Source organism: Bemisia tabaci, chromosome 1, assembly GCF_918797505.1.
Source record: "Bemisia tabaci chromosome 1, PGI_BMITA_v3".
In the NCBI taxonomy this organism is placed as follows: Eukaryota; Metazoa; Arthropoda; class Insecta; order Hemiptera; family Aleyrodidae; genus Bemisia; species Bemisia tabaci.
The window spans coordinates 48,518,157-48,532,616 of NC_092793.1; the positions used below are offsets into that span (position 1 = coordinate 48,518,157).

Consider the following 14,460-nt stretch of genomic DNA (forward strand, 5'->3'; position numbering starts at 1 on the left):
GCAGGAATTCTACCCGGAAAAACCGCGTAAGGCCAAGAAGCTACCGGCCAAGCTGATAGACGTGCACGACAACCATGACACCCAGTACGAGTACGTCGAGATGGACTACAACCACGAGGGAAAGCTGGTGCCCAAGAAACCGCCGAAATACATGCGCGGCCGGCAGAAGGGACCGAGCTACGGTTACGACTACTACAAAAAGTTGACGAAGCCGCACAAAAAAGGGTCTTCTAAAGTTTACAACCCCAGTTACAATGAGGAGACGGACCGAGGAGAGGGCTTCGACTACCAAGACAGTTTCGACCGGAAGCGGAACCCGGACTACGAGAGATCCGCCGAGGACGACGTCAGCCAAGAGGATGGCGAGGATCGTGACAGTGCAGAAGGGTATAAAGGTGAAGAGGAACCCCCGGTCCACAAAGCGAGGAAGCCAAGCTTCGTGCCTTCACAGCCGTACCCGACCGGGCACTACTACCAGCCCCCTCCCGAGAGTCCAACAAGGCCGCCTCATAAGTTCATCCCGGTGCCGAAGACCCTGGAAGAGTACCATCAATTGCATGGTACCAAGTTCTTGAACTCCTACCGGCCGGAGGAGGACGACGAGTATACGTTCCACTACCCGAACGACAACCCGGATGTAGGTCACTACGACGAAGAAGAATCCGCCACGTCCAGTCCACGACCCCAAAGTCCTCCTCGACCCTACAAACCACCAAGAAGTCACCTCAAGCGACCGCGGCCTGCCTTCGACGACTCGAAACCCGCCTTCCGGGAACTGCCGAAGCCCGAATTCCAGAAGTCAGAATTCCCCTCGGACTTCCCGAAGGAGTACCCCAGGCCCGTGTTCCCGAAACCGAGCCACTCCGGGTTCGAAGACACCAAGACGCCCACGTCATTCATGTCCGTGACGTACGGGAAGCCTGATCTCGAGATCGAGGCGCAGACACGACACCGAGTGCCATCTACCGGCCGCAAGTCCAAGTTCTCGCAGCCGGAGCCGTACGAGTCGAGCGCGTCCAACGACGAGCTGTCTTCCAAGGAGCTCCAGACCTTCCTCGACCAGGTCAAGAGCCACGTTTACAACGAGGACGGTGGGCTCAAGTCGGAGCTGAAAACCGACCTGTCGTCCGGTCTCCACTCCTCGCACTTCGACGCCTCCATCGACCCGTACTCGAGTTCCCTCGGCAGGAAGAAGGCGAAGAAGGGCTACACCTCGAACGTGAAGGACCTATTGGAGAACGCGAGAGGGAACTACAACAAGAAGCACAACTACCGGAACAAGAACTCTTACTCCGCGTCGGGCAATTCCAACTCGAACTACAACCGCGGGAACTCTCACTCCAGCAAGAAGCACGGCTGGAAAGGGGACGGGAACTCCGGGTTCGGGTTCAAGGAAGCGAACCAACAGGACGCTTTCGACGGGGACCTCTTCGACAAAGACGGAGCTCCGGTAGGGTTCAAGCGGGACCTCTTCGGCAAGGACCGGATGAGCTTGTTGCCGTCGGAGAGTAGGGATCTAGCCAGAGGGAACGGTCGGGGTGCCCGACGGGTGAGGGTGCGGGTGACGAAGAAGAGTCAGGTCTTGGAAGAGAACGAAACCTCGATCAACCCTGTCGTCCGCGACCAAAGGACCACGACGGAGTCGATCCTCAACGCCACCGCCACGACCACAACCGCCAATGCCACTTCGAACTAAAGACTGAATTTCTATAACTTGTATATTTGTAATTAGGGACCACGGAGGGCTCAACAGTCCTAATTGTTGATCCAATATGTATATGATGGGTCAGGTGCAACGTAAGTAAAACGTAAGTATGCTCTCCCCGACCCTTTCGACTAGAACTCGGATTTGGATTCCCAACGCTAGAGCTTTGGCTTTAAATTTGAATTTCAATAAACTTTGAAGTCGTGACCGAAAATAAATATGACTGTCTGTTTTTCCTAAAAATTAAAAAAAAAAAAACAACCACGTCACCAAAAGCAAATGAATTTTTACTCCTACAGAATATACTTGTATGAATTTGTTCATTTATATAGTAGACGGTCATTCTTGTTTTCGGTCAAGGCTGCAAAGTAGTTGAAATTCAATTTTCGCGCCTCAGCTCTAGCGGCGGGAGACAAAAGTTGAGTGGCCAAAAGGGTCGGGGAAAGCATACTTACGATTCACTTACCTTGGGTCAGATGCAGACGTTTCAGAATAGGCCATTGAACAGGATTACATTAGAAAGGAGGGCCAACCATAAAGGTCAACTCAAGCTGAATTTCCTCAACTTAACGATTTTTTGCCTATTTACAATCTGTACGTCACAGGCAAATTGTAAAATTAGGCATTTTGTCAAATGCTCCTGCAAATAGTCAGTTACTCTAACTTGGATTGAAATTCTGGTTTTTTTCTAATTTCAGACAAAATAATATATTACTCTTGTAAGAAAGAATTCTATGTCAAAATGTGCATATGGTTTAACTGTATTTTTAACGACCTTTAGATCTTGAACGAACATTCATCTTGAAATATTCGGCTCGTCATGAAACACGGAATTTTTGACACTTAAACATTTAAACGTATATGTATGAGAAGAGTGTGGGGAGGAAGGAACAAGGAAAGCTCGTAGATTTGATCAGTTATTTTTCCAAAATTTTGAAGAGACGTGAACTCCTCTCCATAAATTAAAATAATTTCATAGACTGTCAAAGTTTGACTATCTACCTGGGCATTTGATGATTTGACTAATTGCCTGCGATATACTATCTAATAGTGGCCTAAAAGTGGTTCTGAGGGCCGATTTTGAAAAATGCGGGTTTCCGGTCGAATGGTGACATATTCACATTTTTCGCCCAAATCGGTGTTAAGGCCAGTATTTGACCCGATAAGAGACTGGAAATGACCGGTTATAGAACATTTCGTCAACGATTTTTTGTCCGCGCACCTGTTTTTTCCAGTAATTTACGTCCACGCGTTTTTTCGGCACGGGAGTTTTGGTCCACGTGCCAGTTGAGACCCAAAGTTAATTGGCCCACATGTAAATACAAACGACAAATTATTGCTCACGAAGTTTTTGGATGAAAATGTATAATGTCTTGGAAGAATGAGAGTTTGCTTGTTTTTTTGTTTTGTCTGTTTGGTCCAACGGAGAGTAACATATAGTTGAGTGTTTTGGTAAAAATGGGGGAGCGTCAATTCCATGAGACAAAAGTTACTAAAACTCTCTACACCTCTTTGGTGTAACAGGATTTCATTATCTTTCAAGAAATTCCCACCTTGTCATACCTGAACCGGATAAACCTCTATATTTGCCTCAGCTAAAGGCTCTTAGATTTTTCCTGTGTGCGATAAGTATCTTGATTTATTTTGTGAGGAAAGATCTGTACTTTTAAAGGATGCCTGTCATTCTTAATACGTTCAATTTCGTATGATATTGTGCAACTTCAAGCGCCGCCGCACGGCGGGCGGGCGGTCAGCGCGAACCGCGCATCGGCGCCTACAAACCTAAGTGGATACTACAAGCATTGTGCGATGCGTGAAGTATCCACTTAGGTTTGTAGGCGACAGTGAGCCTCTCGCGCTGGCAGCACGCCGCTCCGCTCTGTTAGGCTTTAATATTTCTACTCGCATAGTCAGCTCTTTTTAACTCATGATTTTGAAATGTTTGCACACTCTGCATTGATTATTCTCATTTAAATTGATGGGAAAAAACATGTATCAATTTATCAAACGAGAATAATAATATAATGTGTGTTTTTTAAATATCGGTGGTTCCGTGTCAAATTTAATGATTTCCAAAGTACTATAATTTTTTCTTTTACATGTTGTGCTTTTATTGTGCTGCAGCGAGGTGTACGCGCAACCAAACGCTCAAAATTTGACGTATTTGACTTTAAAAGATCGATGTACAAATGGGATGAAACTAAAGATTGCGTGCTTCTTGGTTTTTATTTTCCTCTTTTATTCATTTTTGCAGTTTTTGTCGGCACAGCTGCGGCTCATTGAGAGTGATGTCGCTTGGAAAAGGTTTTACAAATATTTGTCACGTTTTAAAAATATGAATGTTTTCAAAATGAAGTAATAATTTCGTAAAGAAAAAATTTAAAAAAAAAGGGGGGGGGAAATACCTATACATATATAAGGTATATTGTACATCGAATATTTTAAGGATAGAAATAAAACCAAATATTCACCAATGACAATATAAAAAGATGATCAAAAGGAGAAAGTAATAACATTTCATTTAGAAAATGAGCAACCATGACACCTCCTTCTCTCTCAATTTCTCATTTTCATATTGTCAATATAATTTTACATACCGACTAAAATATAACGCTTGGACCAAGTCACTGTTGCTTATCTTACGTGTAGGCGTAAACTACTGGACAAAAAAGGTGCGCGGACAAAAAATCGTTGACAAAATGTCCTGAAACCAAATGACCAAATCATTATGTATTCTGTATTCGAAGAGTAGAAAATCGTCAGTGACGTCAGGCTTGAAGAGCCCACTATTTATAGCTGTAGGACTTAATCGTACTCATACATGTATATGATAAATTCGCAACTGATTCATGGATCTCAAATGATCTACAGAGGGATTTAAAGCAACCAAACCAGGCTGTTTTTCTCGAATGAAAAATGCTTCTCGTGTTTTGGTAATGCATGTTTCTCGTTTCCGTCAATCGACACTTGAGAGGGAAGAATTTGAGAGGCACCACAAATTAAACCCTATAACCATCGTTTGGAGACTATCAAAAACAGAATCCATCAAAAAAAATTGCGAGGACCATCGAAGTAAGGAGTCTAATAACGCAGTGAGATTCCTAAAATGATACGCTCGGCCGTATTTCCAAAGAGCCCAACGGACTGATCATTGAAATTGATAGACAAGGGTATAGACAAATAAGACAAAAGGGCTTCTTAGGGATCCTATTGGTGGAATTGGATGGTTGCAACAAACAAAAAAGGAGGTAATGGACTAACCAACGGCAACCCACGAGAGGCTTTATAGTTAGTCCACCATGTTTCCGTTAGTCTGTAGGAGCCACCCATTTCAACCAATAGGATCGTTCCATACTCGTTTTGTCTTCTTTGTCCATAGCTCTGTCTATCAATTTAAAAAATCAGCCCGCTGTTGGTGCGATTCAATTAGATTTATGATGTATCAACAGCTACAACCAATGTGATGATTAGCGCGAGTTGATTTCATCAGTGCATTATTTCATCACATGCATGTATAACAATCGATTTTGAGAGAAATTCGTCCCATTCATCATCAAGAGACGCATGTACAATCAAATTGAACATAAAAAAAAAATACTGCCATCAACTTGCGATAATTTTGTCACTCAGCTGAGTTTTGCTGAAAATTGCCCAAGTTGAGAAAACTGCTAGAAATCTTGTGCCTTACTCAAAGATCCTACCTGAAGAAATGAACAGCGTGTATTAAGAAATAGCCATATAATAGAAGGGGACACGTAAGGAATCATATGTCTGTGTTAAAAAATTAATGTTGAAACAAAGTTGACGTAATTAGTAAAAAAAAGTAGATTCATTTTCAGTAAAAGCCGTCTCGGCGGATTTGTTTAATTTCACCTTATAGCCTACTGCATCAAAATTCCAAGACATATGGGCGCTGTGTTTCTCAAAATCAAAAGAATGAATCCAGATCTCTCCGTGAAGCTTTAAATGGTCCGAGCTGTCTAAAATAAAAATATATGACCTAAAAATCACATTGCATCGGTAGTGGGACTAAAAGAATATGTACCCAGTTTGTAACTTGTAAACTTAGCGCAGTTTATTTTGCCACTGGAAAATCAACGATTTGTAATCTTTGGAAACTACATATATTTATTTCACTCTTTAAAATATTCAAAAAAAACCTATTGAAAGAAATGTTGGCGTTTATACAGCTTTTCCCCAGTTAAGAGAAATTTCCTAAAATGCAGTATGAACATGTGTTGTCTTGATTTTAGTATCGCACCGCTGACCATTGACTCTTTGTTTCTCCAGTTGTTAAGGATGGTAATTTTCTTCTTTTTGAAGTCGTAGAACATTTGGTTGTCTCATAAAAGAATAAATATACTTAAAATAATAAAACATGATAAAAAAAACAACTAAATAATCTGTTATGAAGATTTGTAAAATTTCAAATAAAGTTAATAAATTGTTGAATTTACCAAAGAAAGCTGTTTTAATATCCTTTTCTCGTGCACTCCGCAATCCACATTTAAAAATTCAAATAGTTGCAAGTCAAACGACACCGTATACTTGTAGTTAAGAGCCTGAAAACCGTAATCTAGTTTTACTGATTCCGCGGGGGGAATCCATGTGATAGCTTCAGCGTATTTTGCAAACTTTAAAAACTCAGTACCTCGGCTGTGGTGTTAAAAATCATACGAAAGCTTTTTTTTTTTTTTTTTGTACATCGAGATATACGTTAACTAGGTACACAATTTTTCCAAAATTGGTACTCTTAAATTCCAATGGCTCTGAACTACAGGTACCCATTATGATTGATTAACGAGAAAAAACCAGGACATTGTGTTAAAAAACTGATCAAACTTTTTATTACAAAGTATAAGTGTAGATATAGACGAACTGATGAAATTTTTTTTTAGTTTTTTATGCAACACCTTGAGTTTTTCTCGTTTCATCATTCAATTTTGAAAACACTGACCAAGCATCACGAAGAGGTTTGTGGGGATAAAATAAGTAAAATACAACATGGGATTCTCAATTTGGGATGCAAAGTTTCCTTGCGATTAGGAGATAATGATGTAAGGTTAAAAACGTGCCAAAATGTAAGTACAAGAAAGATCATAAAAGTTGATGCTCGATAACGCTGATACTTTTTGAAGTTGCGATCCCATTTTCAAAATGATATGGTTAACAATCAACAAAAGACATTGTTTACATATTTTATCCATCCATAGTGTTCATTGACTGGACATTATATTTTGGAGTGTACCGCAGTTAAGGTCACGATATTTTTCAGAATTGCATTAGTGAGCTAGGCATGAAGAAAAACTTTACTGAGAAACCTTACATCAAAAACTTAAACGCGGAAAGGGAATAATTCGGTCGCATAAGGTAAAGTATGTCTAAAGTTGGAAACATTCAGAGTAAGTAACGATGTTTATTTACAAATTCAAGAGCGTTTAGTGAAAAAAAAATGGACAACTGTCAATCGTTAATAGAGAAGTGGTGTAAGGTATAACTTTCTAATTTTCCACAAACATCAAAACAAAATTATGGAAAAATATTTTCGTCCAAACGGCATCATTCCTTGGTCGCAAAAAAATTCGTTTGACTTGTTCTTAATTTTCTACCCGACTACCTTAATATAACTCAAAATATACATGACAGCCTTTTTGAAGTTGTCTTGAGTACATAAATTGCATTCTGAGTCATCGCAAACGGTGTCTATAAATCACCCACAACTTATGGACGTCATTGAAATGAGCCCTTTACAGGGTTAGTTAATTTTTATTTTTGAAGAGAATAAAGCTTTACCGTGGTTTTTCTGTAATTTAAGATCAACAGTGAAATAATTAAAATGAATTTTACAAAAATATACCTTTAAGTACATGACATATCGATAATCAAACTAATTAGATTTCTCAACATTGATTCTTTGAAACTACCATGTCTGTCTTCTCTATGCATGATAATCCTGTGAAAACTTCACGGAATGATGTTGATCTGTTCTCTCTCAAAGAAATTGAATCAGAGATCTTAAAACACCGCAAACGAGATACGAGGTTTGGGAGTTTCACCATCCGTATCAGTGGCGTGGCGTGAATTGCGATATATCGATTGCTATGCCATTTAAACCTACGGTGAAGAATCGATTATTAAGGTGTTCGCTGCGAACACCCTGATTATCGATCCTTTTCCATAGGTTTAAATGGCATAACAATTGATAAATCGCAAAGCACGCCACGCCACTGATCCGTATGGGTCATGATGTCTCATCGATTTATGCATTAGCCACCAATATTATTGTAGTAATTACTTTTTTTCCTAGTATCAATACAATTTAAGAGTGCTGTAAGTGCAATTTTTCACCAATCTTTCAAATAAACTTCTGGAATATAACAATAATTCATGCCTTACTTATAGGATTACAAAAATAAATGGAAATATCAATACCTACTGGAAGCTTAAAAAAATATACATATAATTATATACATACTCAGAAGCAACAAAACTATATTTTATCTTCTTAATTACTGGTTAAAATACTGTATGGTTTCTTTTTAGGGAATAATCGATTATGTGTACATTATTTCAATCATTTTTGAACACTTTGTTAAAACTTTCCTCTAGACCTGGTCAAATGTGATCACACATCACTTTCCTGTGCGGTATCACGGCGTCGACAGAAAACGAGGTTAGTACCCTTATTTCATCAAAACCTTTTTGTTTGTTTTTTTCAACCCGTTAGAACTATGCCCTAAAAATACAGAGCAGATCTAATTAATGCGTATCATGTTGATTTAAAAAACTGAATGTTATAACCGAACATTAAACTCTGAACTGAACCACTCGCGTAAAAAATGAGTCACGTGTTTGCAAAACTAAACATTTTGGTAATCGTACAATTTGAACAAAGAGTAAATCTTCGATGAGACAGAATGTTTCTGATACATGGGCTGTAATACAAACTTCTGTCTCTCTCCCCTCTTTCGCCCACTCCTATCCACCCCTTAGGCTTCCTCCTTTTTCCCCTGTCTCTTTCTTGAGTGAGCGAAACTCAAAAGTGGGAGAGTTTCAGCCACCCTATAAGGTGTAATTTTATCGATGCAAATTCAAAATTTTCTTAAACCCCTCATAATTATTTAGATCCTAAGTATTAATAATTGGTTTTTTCATAAACCCTCTTCATGTCATTTGAAAAATTTACGCCTTTTAGAAAGTCAATATTTAATCAGTCTAATGACCTGACGAAACGTAAGCTCCTAATTAAACTGTAATATTGAGCTGACTCCTTATAAAATCTTGGTGATTTTATGCGTTCTGTGAGATTGTTTCAGGAACGGTTTGGCTCGAAGGTTGTGCGTATTTCATATACGATGGAATGAAGGAGCTCCTCCTTTATGTGTCTCTTGAGCTGTTATTGGAGGAGCGCATCACACATATCTACCAATGACGAGAGGTTTTTAGGTGAATTTCCGCGAGTTGATTTGATCGACTGTTTCAACCAGGGTTGCAAACCAAAAATGAAAAACGCCTCACTGAAGTAAAAACCAAATCTTATCGCAAAAATTCGCCTTTTTACTTTGACTAGAGAACGACCTGTCCATCTTAGATACGCTTCCTCAATCCTCATAGGCCACCATCTATAGTATTTTTATTGTTGTGTCTGACTCCAATCCAATCATTCTTTTTGGGTGATGCTATAAATACAAAGTAGATGATTGATAAAAATTCGTCTTCTAATCGTCAGAGGTCAGAGCCGATGAGTTATTACCGCTGTCCTCCTGATCGGATCAGAAAACAAGGAGACGCCGAAGGTATCTGCCAACGGAAGAGAGTTTGTAACAGTCGAATTTATTCTCGATGAACGGGAAGCTGACGCAGTATTCAGCGCATGGTTGTGGCATGAAGTATTTCCCCAAGGCTTTCGCACACTGAGCGCAGTTCCTGAAACATCCCAAATAGTGCGACGTTAGTAATTTATTAGTCCTTGTTATCTACTTCAAAAGTTAAACTTGTCAAATTTTACTGAATGTTCGTAAAGGTTCAGTATGATGAAGGATGACTCTCGCATTGTATCATACGGAGAAACATTTTCACAGACTTCCAGTAAATTTCGACGATACAATTTAGGTATAAATCCTTGCAAGAGATTACAATGATTTGTCATTTAGGAAAATGTAAAGCACCAAAGAAAAACTGTTCCAGGCTTAAAAAATTGAGGGTAGGTCTGTACCTACCTCAAAGTTCGTCAAACTTGAAATATTTTTTCTTTTCTTTCATTTTACAGTTCAGATTTTTTGTAGAGGCAAATCATTGTTATCCTTTGTATTAGTTTGCGTGTCCTCATTATCTACCTACTTTAAAATTTGCACTGTCGAATTTTACTGAAGGTTCGTGAAGGTGCCCTCTATAAGATGATATTTTTAAGGTATCCTTATCGTGTGAACTTGCTAGGGGTACCCCTCCCATGGAGAGTAGCTGTTTCAGGAGTTACTAAACAAATACGGCCCTATCAGTGGCGAAGTCATGATAGATTATCGATACTTCCCCATTTGGAACTGCGGTAGAGAATCGATTATTAAGGTGTTCGTTGCGAACACCCTGTTTTTCGATCCTTTTTCACAGGTTCAATGGCAGATCAATCGATATATCGCAAAGCACGCCAGGCCACTGGCCCTAACACGGATTCTACCACTCTATCTGTCAACTATGCAGCCGTTTTCGCTCAACTTCCTGCTTCTTAGAAATAAAGTATTCGCTTCGAGTGGGGGTGAAAAGCAATCATGCTGACCCCTCATGCGTCACGCTGAACGTGAAAACGGCTCCTAAATAGTGGGCAGCGACGGTCCCTTGGTGACGTGGCACTCACATTGCCATCATGCTACGATTTGCATTCGGTTTTGATTGGATGCCTCCCGACGGTCCCAATCTTCGACCCAGATAAACTGGAGACACGTGTAAAGCCTTCACACGCGAATGCGTAACTCATGCAACTGGTGGCCAATGGATCGTTAAGAAATGGTCCGTCACTGAAATCAAAAGTATGGTCGATTTTACCATACTCTACACTGGAAAAAAAAGAATCTTAAATTTGCCGCCATGAAGTATTTCTTCTTAAATCAAGAATTTTTCTACTTAATATAAGCTACTTTTTTGCTTAACCCGAGCCTTATTTGTCTTGTATCAAGAAAAAGTCAGCTTAAAGCAAGATAAAAAAAATTCTTGGCGGCAAATTCAAGAATCATCATGCTTGATCCAAGCTACTTTTTTTTCCAGTGTAGACTAAAATTCAAAACTAAGAACCCGAAATGTTCCGACTTAAAACTGGGTCCTTTTCAGTCGGAAAATAAATTGAGACTTGAAAAATATCGATGAAAACACCTGAGACGTAAATGTTGGTGACCTGCATGACTCAGTTTCGAGTTGAAACGTCTGGGGTTTTTAGTGCTGTATTTTTAGGCTTGTTTCCCGTTTTCCTCCCTTTTTTTCATTTTTTGTTTCATGTGAATTTAGATGCTTTAACAGTAAAGCTAGTAACAGCGATTCCTTATGCAAAAGTAAAGTCCAGTAAAAATGGTCATTCATACAAGGTATGACAGGTTTTAAAATCCTCTCTAGCATTGAGGGTCCTGCTTTTCCTGGAAGTTTCCTCTGTAAGACATAGCTTCTTAAGGTTGACACCCTCAGCCGCGCATTCCTGAAATTACTCTCAGTTTCGCGACTATTTTTGTTAGCTAGGTCAGTTAAATCCAAAATCTCAACCCAGGATTCTGCAAGAGCCTTAGTTCTTCAAAAAAATGTTTTGCTAGGAAAGAATTCACAACACTTTCCTCTTAAAAACGTTTGATGGCTGCACCGATATGAACTTCCGACCCGTATTTAAAAATACCCTGTATTAATCCTGATTAATCCTCAAGCAGTGTTGTCAATTCTGGTGCAAACGAAGTAGAAATAATGGCCAAGAAGAGGAGACTGCTCTGGTCGCTTGTTATGATACAAATCAAGGAATTTAATGCTTCGAACTAAAAGTTCGACGCCCGTGTGGTTCTGAACCGTTCGACTGAAAATAAATGGGTTGCAGTAATGATCTGTAAGGCTGCAGATAAGGAATAAAAATAGAATCAACCGCTCCCACCTCTTTGGGTGGAATGCGTGATGATCGGTAAAATGGTGGGAAGAATAGTACTGAGAGTAAAAACTTGTCAGCTTTCAGGTTATTGATTATTATTTCTTTCTTTTTTTCGTGTAGTTATGAATAGATATTCCCCTCAATATTTGAAATCCATCTTTTTTCGACGGATTCTGATAATAATTTCTGGAAGAGGAACTTTTTGTCTCTAGACTTCCGGCCAGAAATAGCTCGGTTAGAGTGTTCCTTGCAAAAATTTACCATGGAATTTGCATCCAGATTAGACGAGATTAAGCTCTAAAATAAAGAAAAAAAGCAATTTAATTAAACCTGAACCCCGAATTTCAGCGAATTTGAATAATTTTTAGGGATTGATACCTTTTTGTTTCAATTTTAGGGATTGGACTCCCATACTTTTTTCTTTCTCTTCGCCCATGAAACCACCAAATTTTCTGCAATTTCACGGTTTTAATAATTTTGGCAAGCATGATCACCAATTTTTGCTTCATTATTCATATTCGACAAGTGGTCAACCCCTCGCAGAATGACACACTCGCTTGGAACATTCTCCAAAAAATATATTATTAATTAAACCGGAAAAGGTTACTTAACGCCGTATAAGTTTGCCTTCAATTTTTAGTGCAGGCAACACGAGCTCCCACGTGATCGAATAGTGGTATCATCCCTTAAACAGTAGTCAAATGGTTTTTGCGGTGGCACATTTGTTGTGTACACGAGATGTCCCAATAACAATGGTAAGAAGAAGAAAAATAGAAGGAAATAGAGTGAGGAAGAAAAAACAAGCAGGAAGCTCCAACGCATTGGCGTCGGAGAGCGGCTCTGGGGGCAGTAGTTGTAGTCAAGAATGAGGGCCTAGACACATTTTGTCATTGATGTACAATCCGACAACTGTCGATTCATGTTTTGTAACTTAGCAGATTTACGTAGCCGGTGTATAAATGTGTATTGGGCTTTGATATGGCGAATACATGGCATTATCACTTGTTGTATACTTTTAATTTTGAAAGCTCTTTGGAGGTCCGCTTCCTAAAAAATCTCTGGTTGATAAGTCGTTTAGCGAGGCTGCAAAAAATTTGCATTTTTATATCTGAAAGTGTAGGTATTGGTTTTTTGTATAATTGTTTTTTTTGGATTGCTGGAAAAGTAACGCATACTTCTATAATTTAGGACTGAGTCAGGGAAATATAAGGTTCGTTAAATAGTAAATATTCCTAGTACCGTGTGACACTATTGTTAACAAAAAGTTTTTGCAACTTGTCAAAGAGGTTGTTGAATGATCTTCGAATAACTTTTGATGAGCTAGACGTAATGGTTCTATCTGCAGCTCGTGGACTTCTGTACGATATTGTCCAGAATCATCTAAATTTTCAAAAAGTGTCCGCTTGTTCGATACCCAATTTGCTCATTCATGCATACAAGGAGAAGCGCATGAAAGCTTTAGCAGACATTTTGGAGATGAATCAAGAATTAGATGAAGAATTTATGACTTAAATCACGGCACCTTAATCACGGGATGACCTTAATTACGGCAACTATTTATTGTCCATGAGATGCAGATGGTTCCATTTCCCTAGCTCATCAAAAGGTATTCGAAGATCAATTTCATCAGCCACCTGTACGAACCACGTTTCTAGTGACCCGTACTTGCTTCGCACGTATGAAACATACAATCAGAGAAAACAGAATTCATCTTACAATAATCAATAATCAGTAGGACATGAATCGTTGCGATGTATAATACGACATTATAATGCGGCATTACTATTGTAATTCATTTTAATGTTTAGGGGCATTATAAATCATTATTGCCACGTCGGAATGAAATGTTGTAGACTGAATTGAAAAGCATGTTGGCAAAATTTATTATAAAAATAGTATAACATGTAGGTACATAACATAAAGGTAATACAAATTAAATGATTAGAGCGTGTATATTTCATTACATTATAGGTATATTACAATCATTTTTGTCATTGTTGGAAATTTTGATAGTTTGAATTTTGATAGTTGATAGTTGATAGTTTGAGAGTTGAAAATTTGGTTATTTTATTTAGTTAAGGTGATTCGATAGACGCCATATTTTGTGTCAGAATGGCATGCGACATATCCCATCAATTGGTTCCATTTTTTCATTTACTCATCATTTTTCTCCAATTTTAAGTTTCGCAATTCTGTTTTCAGGAGACTAAAGCACTCACTTATCAATTTGTATATTTATATTGAGTTAAGGGTAGAGACGTATTCCTCACCGGAATTGAGGAATGGAGGTGTTACAGTAAGTCCGGCATTAGGTTCCATTTCGACATCAGCGACGATCAACGCTACGATACTGGAAGCCAGTCTTCCGATATTAAATCCCTAGCGGGGAAGAAAAAAAATGCCTAGATTTCGCTAAAAATCCCTAAATCCCCAGATTTGCTCAAATATACTTAAAAAATCCCTAGATTTTGCAAAAAGCGCCATTTTTTTATGAAGAATCATGATGTCATTCGATGTAGCGATTTGCAATATTTAAATCTGATTGGCTCGTTTGAATTTTGGCGCTCTCTGAAAGCAGTGCTAATCCAGACCAATAAAATGAAAGAATATTAGTTGATTTCTTATTATTAACAGGTTGAATGCA

General features: G+C 38.9%; 1 long non-coding RNA gene across 1 annotated transcript in view; it reads right to left on the minus strand.

Moving 5' to 3' along the window:
- Positions 1-4,105: 4,105 nt before the first annotated feature.
- LOC109038818 (uncharacterized) overlaps positions 4,106-14,460 on the minus strand; it is a 14,587-nt gene continuing 4,232 nt past the window's right edge. Inside the window, exon 3 of the long non-coding RNA XR_002009641.2 lies at positions 4,106-9,631. This is a non-coding gene — a long non-coding RNA (uncharacterized lncRNA). The remainder of the gene's footprint in view (positions 9,632-14,460) is intronic.